Below are 14,841 nucleotides of genomic sequence, written 5' to 3' on the forward strand. Positions count from 1 at the left end.
ACTTCAAGCCCTTCTTTAGATACGTGAAAGGGAAAAAACCTGCAAAAGAGGCAGTGGGATCCCTGGACGACCAGGGAAGAAAAGGGTACATCAAGGAAGATAAACAAATCGCAGACAAACTAAATTCCTTCTTTGCGTCCGTTTTTACGAAGGAGGACACCTCAACAATACCTGAAGCGGAGAAAGTGTTTGCAGGAGAAATAGAAGACAGCCTCACCACAGTTGAAGTGGACTTAGACCAGATATACTATCAGATCGACAAACTTAAAAGTGACAAATCCCCTGGACCGGATAGGATTCATCCGAGAGTCTTAAAGGAACTGAAGGTTGAAATCGGAGAGTTATTGAAAAAACTTGCAAACCTGACAATCAGAACTGGACAGATACCGGACGACTGGAGGATAGCGAACGTCACCCCAATTTTCAAAAAAGGATCGAGAGGGGAACCGGGCAACTATAGACCTGTGAGTCTTACGTCTGTCCCTGGCAAGATGGTTGAAGCACTGATCAAGGATAGCATAGTCCGGCACTTGGACGCACACGACTTGATGAAACCCAGTCAACATGGATTCAGGAAAGGGAAATCATGTTTGACGAATTTACTCCAATTTTTTGAGACCGTAAACGAGCAAATTGATAGTGGGAAGCCGGTGGACATAATATACTTGGACTTCCAGAAAGCGTTCGACAAAGTTCCACACGAAAGACTTCTCAGGAAACTACAAAGCCATGGCATAGAGGGGGATATACAAAGATGGATAGGCAAATGGCTGGAAAACCGAAAGCAGAGAGTGGGCATAAATGGGAAGTTCTCCGACTGGGAGAAAGTGACTAGTGGTGTACCCCAGGGCTCGGTACTTGAGCCGATCCTTTTTAATATTTATATCAATGACCTGGAGGAAGGAACATCCAGTGAGATCATCAAGTTTGCAGACGATACAAAACTATGCCGGGCAATCAGATCGCAGGAGGATAGAGAGAAACTCCAGAGCGACTTGTGTCGGTTAGAAACATGGGCGGAGAAATGGCAGATGAAGTTCAATGTGGAGAAATGCAAGGTAATGCATTTAGGCAACAAGAATAAGGAATACGAGTATACAATGTCAGGTGCAACTCTGGGGAAGAGTGAACAAGAAAAGGACCTGGGTGTACTGATAGAAAGGACCCTGAAGCCGTCGGCACAATGCGCGGCAGCGGCAAAGAAGGCAAATAGAATGTTGGGCATGATAAAGAAAGGAATCTCGAGTAGATCGGAGAAAGTTATAATGCCGCTTTATAGGGCAATGGTCAGACCACACTTGGAATACTGCGTCCAACATTGGTCTCCCTACCTAAAGAAGGATATAAAACTGCTGGAGAGGGTGCAGAGACGAGCAACAAAACTGGTGAAGGGTATGGAGAAACTGGAATACGAGGACAGACTTATAACACTAGGATTGTTCTCCCTTGAGAAAAGGAGACTGCGTGGGGATATGATCGAGACCTTCAAAATACTGAAAGGAATTGACAAAATAGAGCAAAGAAGATTATTTACATTGTCCAATTTGACATGGACTAGAGGACATGTAATGAAGCTAAGGGGGGACAGGTTCAGGACTAATGTCAGGAAGTTCTGCTTCACTCAGAGTGGTTGACACCTGGAATGCCCTCCCAGAGGAGATTATGGCGGAATCGACCGTCCTAGGCTTCAAGAGCAAACTAGATGCATATCTCCTTAAGAGAGGCATATAAGGATATGGTGGACTATAAATTACGCCAGGTGTACACCTGGCAGGGCCTCCGCGTGTGCGGATCGCCGGACTTGATGGACCGAAGGTCTGATCCGGAGAAGGCAGTTCTTATGTTCTTATGTTCTTATGTTATCTGTTGCATCAAATCCTGTGCTCCACTAAGGACTAGATCTGAAATACATAGTTCCTTCTCCTATCGGTTCCTGAGCTAACCGCTGTTCGAAGCCCTCATGTATTTCATCTAGGAACACTATATCCCTACCATGTTATGATGTAATATTTACTCGATCAATATTAGGGTAATTGAAATCAGAACATAATGAAACCCCAACCACCAACAATTTAAACTGAACTTTGCTCTGGTCACAGGAGAATTGAACTGCAAAGAAACACAGAAGAAAAAAAGGGAGAGTGGAGAATAAAAAAAGCCTCAGTAGAAATGCTGAACAGTCAATGTGTGTCAAAAGCACTGTAGGTTGAAGCTCACTCTATCATTGGTCAAAGGGAAAAAAAAACCCTCCACTCACACAACAACAAAATCATAATAAAGCAGATTTTCAAAAAGATTTTTCTTCCTAAAGGACCAAAGGCAAGTCACTCAATGATGTAGCCTCAATGATGTGCTATGCCAATTAAGGGTTCCATCTTGCAACCCTTTAGTTCCAAGCCAAGAACTCGGGGGATGGGACTTGATATACCCCTTTTTCTGTGTGGTTACAATCAAAGTAGTTTATGTATTTTAGGCAGGTACTTATTTTGTACCTGGGGCAATGAAGTGTTAAGTGACTTGCCCAGAGTCACAAGGAGCTGCAGTGGGAATTGAACTCACAACCTCAGGGTGTTGAAGCAGTTGCTCTAGCCACCGAGCCATTCCTCCACTCCCAGTGACCTATGTTGCTAATTTCCCCCCTTAGTGTGAAGAGTTTCATTCTTTGCTAACCAGAGCAGAGATTGTGATGTCATAATGCCTCATTCCACCAATAACAGTCAACTTCATCAGTGAGGTCACAATAGCTTGATTGTAAAGGGTAAAGGACTTGATATACTGCTTTTTCTGTGTGGTTAAAATCAAAGGAGTTAACATACCGTATTTGCCGGCGTATAAGACGACTTTTCAGTACCTTAAAATCCTCCCCAAAGTCGGGGGTTGTCTTATACGCCGGGTACTGTTTACATGCCCTTTGTTTACATGCCCTAACATCTCCTTCCTTACCTCCTTACGGTGCTTACGGTACTAGTAAACCTGCCGGGACATCAGCGGGGCCATGGCGGGACATCAGTGTGACAAGGGTGCCAGCTCCTTCATCCTGCGCAGCGGGAAGCAGCGGCGCTCTGGCCCCACCCCTTTTCTCTTTACTACGTCTCTCGCACATGCGGCCGTGTGTGGAGTCTAGCCCTTAAGGAAGTTGCGGGGGCGAACAGGAGGCTTTTGAAGGCTTTTAAAGGGAAACTGTCATGCCAGCAAACTTGCTAGGGACTTGCCCGGCACTTGCTCTCTCCCTCTATGTGTTATCTTCCTTCTATCATTGACAGTTTCAGTTTAGAAAACAAATAGCATGGCAGCTCCCATGGGTTTATTGTTCTATTCAGCTTTAGTGAATTAATTAAAATTGTTGAAATAAATTCTGATGTTCTTTTAAGTTTTATTTGTTGTGCAGAAGGTGTGCGGAAGAAGGGGTAGTCTTATACGGCGAGTATATAACAAACTCTATATTTTAACTGTAAAAGTTGGGGGGTCGTCTTATACACCCAGTCGTCTTATACGCCGGCAAATACGGTATTTTAGACTGGTACTTATTTTGTACCTGGGGCAATGAAGTGTTAAGTGACTTGCCCAGAGTCACAAGGAGCTGCGGTGGGAACTCACAATCTTGGGGATCTGGGGCAGCTGCTTTAATCCCTAGTAACATAGTAACATAGTAGATGACGGCAGATAAAGACCCGAATGGTCCATCCAGTCTGCCCAACCTGATTCAATTAAATTTTTTTTTTTTTTTTTTTTTTCTTCTTAGCTATTTCTGGGCGAGAATCTTCTTCTGAAATTTATATAAAAGGAGAAACTTACCTTGCCTTTTCTATGCTAGTTACTTGTTTTTCTTTTCACTTTTCCTTTTACCATTACCCATTCTGCCTCCCTTTTTGAATCTAAGCACTCGTATGCCCCATCCTGTGGATGACAAAGCATGAGGAAAGATGCCACAGAGAGAGAGAGAGAGTCAGCATGTTTCTGATTGTCATTGACAGCCCTAGATTCGGCTAGAGGCTTTATTTATAACTGCTCTTTTTCACCCAGCATTTTAATGACCTGATTATAAAATTCTCTGTTCTGTTGGCAAGATCAGTTCATAAGCCTTGAAAAGCTCTTCACCTGTAGTAAATTTGCCCAGCCAGGTGATGGTGATCAAGTGCCAATTTAGGTCTCATCACCTGCTTCCTTTCTGCCCATGCCCTAGGTCAGGGGTAGGCAATTCCAGTCCTCGAGAGCCGGAGCCAGGTCAGGTTTTCAGGATATCCACAATGAATATGTATGAGATGGATTTGCATGCACTGCCTCCTTGAGATGCATATTTATTGTGGATATCCTAAAAACCTGACCTGGCTCCGGCTCTCGAGGACCGGAATTGCCTACCCCTGCTCTAGGTGATCTCTATTATATGCCTTGTCTGCTGCAGTCTATTGGAACCACATGCCTTCTGAAAGTTGCTATTCCCCCTAATGCATTGGTTCTGATCTCATACATATATGGTAATGATGGCAAATGGTCCCCAGGCCAGCAGGGAATGACTGAAACATTCAGTAAACTTTAGCTGAGGTTGCTCTCAGAAACATAGGATTTATCAATCCATAGAATATCCTGGGGAGACTCAGCCTGGAGTCATCTCCTGACCTTCCAACCTCCTCCTTTAATAAAGGGCTTGGAATGATGTGATTAGCTGACAGGAAATCCTGGAAGTCCTTCCTGCTCTGATTTGCAAGGAAACCACTAAATATCAGATTGGCTAGAATACTTTGTGCATGGTATTTTGAGGTCATTTCACAATGTATGGGCATGGGTAACTTTAAAAACAAAAATTAAGGTCCTGATATTCAAAACTATTTATCTGAATAAAAGGCTTAGCTGCTACTATCTCTAGATATCCAGTGGAACTATGCCCATTATTCCATAACAGTGGTTATCAATTTTCTTCTCTTATGATACACCTGACATCTGTGAAACATTAAGGGGCTCATTTTCAAAAAAGAAAAATGTTCAAAAAGTGGCCTAAAGGAGTAGGTGGACGTTTTTCTCGCCAAACCCTTCCGATTTGCTATTTTCAAAACTTATTTTCTAGACGGATTTCTATGCTGCTCATCCACAGTTTGGCTACGTTTCAAGGGAGCATGTTAGAGATGTAGTATGGGAGGGACTAGGGTGGGCTTAAGACCTGGATGTTTTTCTGTCATAATCAGTCATTTTAGAATACATCCAGAGGACAGTTTGGACATTTGGAGCTAGACCTATTTTAACAAAAAATAAGGGACAAAAAGGCACCTGAACTGATCAGATGACCACTGGAGGGGGTGTAAGCATGACTGACCTTCCCACACTCCCTCCCAGTGGTGACTGCCCCCCCCTTCAACCCCCAAAGATGTGACTGAAACAGGACATACTTGTCTGTATGACATCTCCAGATGTTGTGGGCTGTCCTAGTGGAGCAACAAGCAGGTCTCTGGAGTAGCTTGGTGATCAGTACAGTGGACTGCAGAGAAGGGGACCCAGGCTTATATCCCACTCTACCTACTAAACTTGTGGTGGAAGGTGTGAGCCCTCCAAAACCCACCCAAATCTTTCTATACCATCATATAGGTGACACCTGCAGGCATAATGGTTATTGACGTGATGTGTATAGTACGTATTAGGTGGATTTTGGAGGGCTCACCATACAATATAAGGGGGTTATGGTGAGGTGTGTACCTGGGATATTTTATATGTAGTTCACTGCAATGCCCCCTGAGGTACGCCACAGCTCTGCTGGGATGTCTACGTGGCTAGTCTACCAAGAACGTTGGCCCCTCCTATATTCCAAAGGCTTGTTTTGGGTGTTTTTCTTTTGGGTGTGTTTTTTGGGGTTTTTTGTGAAATTGGTTCAAAAAGATAGATGCTCCTCTGAAAAATGTCAAGATCTCAAATGGTCAAATAAAGTATATATATCATGCTGAAGATGGTTGAAAACACACTTAAGGATTCTCAGAATGCCACCCTGATAGAATAATACAGCGTGGCAGCACTCCTCACTGATTCCACCAGATCATGTGACTTTTTCTTGTGCAATATTATACTTTAACTCACTTCATATTATGTAACCCAATTTTTATATTTTTGTTTTTTTTATGTTTTATATTATTATCCTGTTTCTACTAAATCTGTTTCATTGAATTATATGAATATATATAATCTTCTGTATAAGACTCTGGTGAGACCTCATTTAGAATATTGTGTACAATTCTGGAGGCCGCACCTTCAAAAAGATATAAAAAGGATGGAGTTGGTCCAGAGGAAGGCTATTAAAATGGTGTGTGGTCTTCATGATAAGGTGTAATACCTATGTAATATAAATGTAACATAAATGTACATTAGTCAAGTCTCTTTCATTTGAAAAGAAACTGCAGTGCGAGGGCATAGTATGACATTAAGAGGTGATAGGCTCCGGCGTAATCTGAGGAAATACTTTTTTACGGAAAGGGTGGTAGATGCGTGGAACAGTTTCCCAGAAGCGTGATGGAAACAGATACTGTGTCTGAATTCAAGAGGGCCTGGGATAGGCACGTGGGATCTCTCGGAGAGAGAAAGAGATAATGGTTACTGCGGATGGGCAGACTAGATGGGCCATTTGGCCTTTGTCTGCTGTCATGTTTCTATATTTCTTTTCATTATATATATAAAATTCATCATTTCTCTCAGTTCTTTGATTCTCATAGCATAAGTTGACTATAACTTAGCTTTGCAATGTTGCTGCACCGGTCCCCACCATCAGGACGAGGTAAGTGCCATAACAACTATATAAGTTGAATCACTTCACTTTTCAAGCATAGCCTCGGTACGCTTAGTGCAAATCATCCCAATGCCTACCTTTGGGTGCTATTTATTGTGTCTAGCCCTTACATGTTTTAACATTGGAGCTACCTATGTTCTAAGGCCAAATTTTATATATATATATATATATATATATATATAATATAATAAAATGGTAAGCCGCGCGTGTGCACTTCCTATGCGTGCGTCCATTTTCCGTGAGCTGTAGCTAGGAAGTGCACATGCACGGCTTACGGTCTGGCCTCACTCGAGGCAAGACAAGTGCACATGCACGCCCTTCCCTGCTCTCCACCTGCGGAGCGGCGGCTGCCGGTCGCTAGCACCCCCTGCCCTCTCTGTCGCCTCCCGGCTCCAGCGGTGTAGGCAGCACTATAAACACGCTGCTTCGCGCCCTTCTCTGCCGATTTCCTCTGCCGCGTCTCTGATGACATAATCGGAGACAGACATGGCAGAGGAAATCGCCAGTAGAAGGCCGCGAAGCAGCGTGTTTAAAGTGCTGCCTACGCGGCTGGAGCCCCGAGGTTTGTTGGTGGTGGGAGGGTCAGGAGCAGGCCGGATCGACAACGGCAGTAAAAGAAGGGGGAGGGGCCGAATGGAGCAGGGAAGAGAAGGTAAGAGAAGGGAAAGGGGGAGTGGGGGAAAATGCTGCTACTGCTTCTACACAGGAAAGGGGGGGGATAGGAGGGAAATGCTGTTGTTGCTGCATAGGGAAGTGGGATGGAAATGCTGCTGCACAGGGAAATGGGGAAAAATGACAGACAGCGGCAGGGAGGGAGACAGAAAGAAAGAAAGACACAGGGGCAGGGAGAGGGACAGAAAGACAGACAGAGAAAGGGGGCCAGAGAGAGAGTCAGCGGGAGAGGGAAAGGGGGCTATTTTGGGGGGAGGGGTGTGCTTGGGGCAAACAGCTTTGCTCTGGGGGGGAAGACAGAAGGGGCAATGGAGAGACAGGGAGATGGATAGGGGCTGCTTTGAGGGGAGGGGTGTGCTGGGGGGAGACAGAAGGGGCAATGGAGAGACAGGGAGATGGATAGGGGCTGCTTTGAGGGGAGGGGTGTGCTGGGGGGAGACAGAAGGGGCCATGGAGAGATAGGGAAAGGAGGCTGCTTTGGGGGGAGGTGTGCTGGGGACAGACAGCTTTGCTCTGGGGGGGGGAAGACAGAAGAGGGCCATTGAGAGACATTTGGGGGGGAGGTGGGTGCTGGGGGCAGACAGCTTTGCTCGGGGGGGGGGGGAGGGGGAGACAGAAGGATACAGACAGCGGCCAAGGAGAGAGAGATAAAGAAACACAGATAGACAGACACATCTATTCTAGCACCTGTTAATGTAACGGGCTTAAAGACTAGTATATATATATATATATATATATATGTATATTAGACTCTCTGTTAACTCAAACAAATCAAGTTTATGTATATTCATTGTGGATATCCTGAAAACCTGACTAGCAAGGGGTTACTCCAGGACCAAGTTGAGAAACACTGATTTAGAGCAGTTCTGTCTTTGGTCACTAGGCCTTAGCCTTGGTCAGTTAAGTCCATGGTGGTGAATCTTGACCCCTGGATATTCAATGCTGGTGGCTGGATACAGCTCTGGCATTGAATATCCAGCATTGCCACAGATCACGGAAGATAGCTGGGCCGCCTCCCGTGGTCTCATCATTGGGCCCTTTGTCTTTATGACTCAAGGCCCTTCCCCACTGACCCCTTTGGAGCCTCTTAACAATGATAGTTTTGTGCATTAATTCTCTTGTGATTCCGACCACTTCCTGTCTTCTGCTGCAACTGTGACTTACAAGTACCACCTTCCCCCTTTCTTTGTCCCAGCCCTATCTTCACTTCCAAAACATGTTGCCCAGAATAACTGCGCTGAGCCCTATGTATGTGTATTAATGTTCAGTGCCAGGGCTGTCTGCTCATAAGATGTGATTTAGTGCATGAAACTTGCAGTCATCACCTAGGAGCTATTTGTGGCTTTCATTAGACAGAGAGGCAGCACTGTGCCAGTACTACTGCCTGTGCAGTTCGCCTCAGTTTCTCATTTTATTTGGAGGCAATCCCCTGGGGCAGCTTGGAGCTGAGGAAGAAAAGATTTATGAGGCTAGTGCTGGAAAACCCCTCTTCCCTCCCAAACTCCATCCTCTCTAAATAAACTAAGGTGATGATGACAGGCACGTGAGCAGAAAAATAAGAGGTTTTATCCATATCTGAAGCTTTGACATAGAAAACATCTCTATTAATTCTTTGGTCATATTTTCCATTTTAAAAGGTAAAATCTATCTTCCATTAGTGCAACCAGTTCCTCTGTTGCATGGTTTTGTTCACAACGTCTTGAAGGATGTACCAGAAAGGGACATAGGCCTAATGGAAATGGTGCAAGGGTTGTGCTGAAATACTATGGCTATTTTCCTTAAGGGTGATTAATGGAGATGAGGGACATTTCAGTACAAATGCATCAACAGACCCTAGTCTTGCAAGGGGCTGTTTTATCCCATAACTGACATATACATTTGGAGGCAAAGAAGATACAGATTTGTATGCTTTCAGGAGACTGTTTTTAGATATGTAACCATGTAGGAGATGGGAGAAGAGGGAGGAATGAGTTGACAGACATTTAAATTACCTGCTTGTTACTTCCAATGTTCATATTGTTCTTCCTGTATTATTTTTTGATGATTGTATTTACCAGTCTGGGCCGTTTGCCATTCTCAATAAAAATATATTAAAAAAAAAAAAAAGTTTATTTATTACTTTTATATATATGTACAGGCACTTATTATGTACCTGGAGTAATGGAGGGTTAAGTGACTTGCCCAGAGTCACAAGGAACTGCAGTGGGAAATAAATAAAATACCTTTAATTGTGCAATTGATTAAAAATATTTTAGTTGTAATCATGTGATCACAATTTTTTTTTAATATTCTTTATTATTTTTAAAAAGCCAATACAAAGTGCAACAAGTAAACAAACAATTGATAAACAGCACTCATTACAGTCAAATGATAAAATAAGTACATACCACCACCACCACCCTCCCTCCCACCCACCCTCCCTTCATGAATGTATATAACATTAAATCAGAAATCAAAAGGAAATACTAATGATCAAGTCTAGGGAATAGATGTTTAGGAATGAGGAACAGTGAATAGGGTCCAAGGAGGTAGGCTGTGGAGAAACATCAGTAAATATATCTTTCATGAAAAGGTTGGTGGTGAGACAACAGCAATGAAATTTGAGAAAGCCTGAAATTAGTAGAGCCATTATGTTGGGAAGATCAAAGGAACCAGGCAAAGAGGGCAACCTGCAATCAGATAGCAGGACATGTTGAAAACCTTGGAGAAGATGCTGGATGACTTTACTGGAGTAGCACAAAACCAGTGGCGTACCAAGGGGGGGGGGGCGTGGGGGGTGGTCCGCCCCGGGTGCTAAGCCCTGAGGGGGGTGCTACCGGTCCGGTCCGGTTCTTCCCCCCCCCTGCGCCGGGTGTCGCATCTGGAAACAGCCCGCAGCAAGATCGCGATGCCAGCGATCTTTGCCTGCTTCGGCTGTTTCCTTCGCCACGGTCCCGCCCCTCCTCTGATGTCAGAGGAGGGGCGGGACCGCGGCGGAGGAAACAGCCAAAGCAACAAGCAAAGATCGCTGGCATCGCGCGATCTTGCTGCAGGCTGTTTCCAGACGCGACACCCGGCGCAGGGGGGGGGGAATGAGCAGTGCTTCGTGGTGGTGGTGGTGGGGCCGAGCGGTCCTTCGAGGTAGTGGGGGGGGGGCAGCAGGCCTTCAGGGTGGTGCGGGCAGGCAGACCTTGTGGAGGGGGGGAGACAGGCCTTCAAGGGGGACAGGCAGGCCTTCGGGGGGGTGACAGGCTGTCGGGGGGGGCAGGCCTTTTGGGGGGGTGCAGGCCTTCAAGGGGGGGCAGGCCTTCAAGGGGAACAGGCAGGTCTTCAAGGAGGGGGACAGGCCTTCGGGGGGTGCAGGCCTTCAGGGGGGGGTGCAGGCCTTCAAGGGGGGGGGACAGGCCTTCAAGGGGAGCAGGCCTTCAAGGGGGGACAGGCCTTCAGGGGTGGGATGCAGTCCTTTAAGGGGGGGACAGGCCTTCAGGGGAGGGGGGATCCTGGTGTAGAAGTACACGGAGGGAAGGGGGAGGGATTCAAAGAGACATGCATATGCCAGACTTTGGGTGGGAAGAAATAATGGGTCTGAAAATAGAGGAGAGATAAAACATCGTGGCGCGATAAAGCGGCCAACGCGGCTTTCGTAAAAGGAGCCCAGAGTGTGGTTAGTTTTGCCATTTGAGTTTATCCTAGCGTATATATTAAGTATAAGTAATTGTACAAGATTTTGGAGGCAAAGGGGGATTCATAAATTTAATAATGCAGTTAGACTCTAGGGAAAAGTACAAAGCCAGGAATATATGTTGATGGCTATAACTAGAGATGGGAAGGAATTATTACAATTAGCTTTACTGCAGAATTGGCTATAGTTTAGTTTATTGTCATTTCTAGCCCACCTTTATCCAAGGCGGATTACAAAATATACATATACAATAAACAATTAAAATACACACATAACAATTAACAAGACTGCTTGCCTATAAACCCAACGTTTTACAAAATACTGTACTTAATAATAATAATAATAATAATAACTTTATTCTTCTATACTGCCACAATCTTGCAACTTCTAGGCGGTTTACAATCAAGAAAGCTGGACATTCAGCGAGTTACAATGTGCAGATAGAAGAAATACAGAGTGCAGAAACTTTAAGGAAGCAAAATTATAGATATACAAATTGCTGAGCGAGAGTATAAGGAATACAGATTGGAAGAAATTTCCAAGTGGGCCTGTTAGGAGAAGGCCGTGCAATTAAAAAAAATACAGCGAAAATTACAATATGATAACAGTAACAGTTTATATATATCACAGAGCCATGAAGTTCTATGCGGACTTAAGTAACAGTTTATATATATATCACAGAACCATGAAGTTCTATGCGAACTTAAGAGGGGAGAGAGGAAAAGGGTAAGAGATCAAGAGGACCGTTGTTGAGGAGAGAGAGAAGAGCAGGTCAGTTCTTTAGGTATGTCAGGAACAGGTGTGTTTTTAGGCGCTTCCTAAATTCCTCGTAAGTAGTGGGCGAAAGCAGTTGATCTAGATCTTTACCCCATAAGGCTGCTTGGTGTGAGAGAAGGTGATCATGGTGTTTTTTCAGTTTGCAACCTCTAATTGGAGGGGAAACGAAGTTTGAATTGTACTTCTCTTACGTTTGTTGGTAGAAAAGGAGAAAAGGTCCGTTATGTATTTGGGGGCTAGACCATATAGTACTTTGAAGCAGAGGCAGGCGAATTTAAACTTTATACGTGCTTCCGTTGGCAGCCAGTGCAACTGCCGGTAATAAGGTGTCACGTGATCGAATTTCTTCAGCCCGAAGATAAGTCTGACCGCAGCATTTTGCATTATTTGAAGACGTCGCATATTCTTTTGGGAGATTGCTAAATAGGCTATGTTGCAGTAGTCAAGTTGACTTAGTATGAGGGATTGCACTAGGATTCTGAATGCTGACGTATCGAAATAAGATTTAATGGATCTGAGTTTCCAGAGAGTGAAAAAACCCTTTCTGATTACGGAGTCCACCTGGTCTTTCATGGTTAGGCATTGATCCAGGGTTACCCCTAGTATCTTCATGGTGGGCTGAATAGGGTAATTGAGTTCATTGATGCATAGCGAGGTTTTGTTGTCAAGCGGGTGGGGAGAGGCAATGAAGAATTTTGTTTTTTTCTGGATTAAGTTTGAGCTTGAAATCTGTCATCCATTGTTCCATCTCGTTTATGGCATCGGATGCCTTGGGAATGGTTTCCGAGATAGAGTTAGTGAATGGGATGATGATCGTAAAATCATCTGCGTAACTGAATAATTTTATCCCCAGCTGGGTTAGTCGCACGTCCAAAGAGGACATGTAGACATTGAAAAGCAATGGGGAAAGCGATGACCCTTGTGGCACCCCGGATGAGTTGCTCCATGTATCGGAGTGATCATAGTTGAAGAGTACCTGGTAAGTATGGGATGTAAGGAAGCCACGAAACCAGTTCAACACCTCATCCCTGATTCCAATGGCGTCTAGGCATTGTAGCATTTTCCCATGGTCTACCAGATCGAATGCAGAGCTTATATCGAATTGCATGATCAAGGCAATGTGGCCCTTGCTGAATAATAGGCGCAAATAGTCTAAGATAGCAGCAATAACCGTCTCCGTACTGAATCAAGGTCTAAAGCCGGATTGAGTTTCATGCAGGAGAGAGAATTGATTAAGATATTCCATCAATGGGTGTGAACCAATCCCTCCATGATTTTTACAATAAATGGGATAGATGCTATAGGTCTGTAGTTGGTTATTAGCGCTGAAGATTCTTTTCGGTTTTTTGGGATTGGGGTTATTATTATATGACCGTTGTTAGTGAGGAAATTCCCATTTTTTAGGTTGTGGGCTAGGTAATGTAGCAATGATAGTTTAAATTCTAATGGCGCCGCTTTCATAATCTCCAGAGGGCACGTGTCCAGGATGCAGTGAGATTTAGAGTATTTGTTGTATAGTTTGGTGTAGTTATTCCATTCTAAATCATGAAAGGAACTCCAGATCATGTCTTTTGATATTTCATTGTCTTGTAAGTTAGTTATTTGGTGATAACTAGGGATGTTTATTACGCAGTTATTTCTTACACAGTTATTTCTTAGGTTTTTAATTTTAGAATCAAAATGTAAGTTTCAAGTTTCAAGTTTATTGGAATTTAATATCTACGCAATATCATATATTTCAATGCGTATAACAATTGTTTTTAAAATAACAATTAACAAATAACAAACAAGATAATATAGACAAAGTTTGGCATTCTATTACAAACTGGTACAAAAGGCATAGAGGGTGAACTACAATTTTTAAGAAAAGAAAGAGAAACATTTAAGAAAAAACATATATGGAGGGGTCATATAAAATATATATGGTAGGATAAATGTAGCACAAAACACATACTTTCCTATTTATTTTATTTTATTTTGTTTTATATTATATTTTATTTGTTTATTTTGTTTTATTTTATTTGTTTATTTATATACTACCTATATCCTAAGTGGTTTATATTCAGGTACTTTAACATATTTCCCTATCTGTCCCGGTGGGCTCAAACTCTATCTAGTGTACCTGGGGCAATGAGGAGATTAAGGGCTCCTTTTCCTAAGCCGCATTAGGGCTTTAACGCACAGAATAGTGCGCATACGCGCTAGATCTTAACACCAGCATTGAGCTGGTGTTATTCTAGAAGCTTAGCGCACGGAAATTTCTTGCGTGCGCTAAAAACGCTAGCTCACCTTAGTAAAAGGAGCCCACCTTAGTAAAAGGAGGGAAAATGCTTGAGTACCTGATTGTAAAAACCGCTTAGATAACCTTGATAGGCGGTATATAAAATCCTAATAAACTTTAAAAAAAACTTTAAACTTTAAAACTAAGTGACTTGCCCAGGGTCACAAGGAGCAGTGAGGGATTTGAACCCACAACCTCAGGATGCTAAGGGGCTTATAATAAAAAAAAACCCCAAACGTCTAAAAAGTGGCCTAAATGGGTACTTGGACGATCAAAAAGCCTGATCATCCAAGTACCCATAATCAAAGCTGGTTTTAGACGTATCTAAAACCAGCTTAGGCCTTTCCCCTGCCTCTAAACGCACTTAGCTATCGCTGTCGCAGCAGGAGAGATGAGCCTTCTCTCCTGCAGTGATCCACCCCTCCCCCCCTCACCCGACAATGATCAGGGCAGGAGGGTGCCCAAGCCCTCCTGCCCCACCAAAACCCCACCTGGCCTATCCGATCGCGCCAGGAGGAAGCCCAAGCCCTCCTACCCAACCAAAACCCCACCCGGCTGATTCGATCGGGCCAGGAGGGAGCCCAAGCCCTCCTGGCCCGGCGACTACCCAACCCCCGACTAAGATCGGGGCAAGAGAGAGCCCAAGCCCTCTTACCCCACGGCACCCTAACTCCATCGGGACAAGAG

The 14,841-nt window shown here is 44.1% G+C and overlaps 1 protein-coding gene across 1 annotated transcript in view; it reads left to right on the plus strand.

Annotated features, from left to right (window-relative positions):
- SLC8A2 (solute carrier family 8 member A2) overlaps positions 1–14,841 on the plus strand; it is a 298,636-nt gene that overhangs the window by 16,191 nt on the left and 267,604 nt on the right. The gene's annotated exons all lie outside the window — the stretch shown is intronic.

Source organism: Geotrypetes seraphini, chromosome 8, assembly GCF_902459505.1.
Source record: "Geotrypetes seraphini chromosome 8, aGeoSer1.1, whole genome shotgun sequence".
NCBI lineage: Eukaryota > Metazoa > Chordata > Amphibia > Gymnophiona > Dermophiidae > Geotrypetes > Geotrypetes seraphini.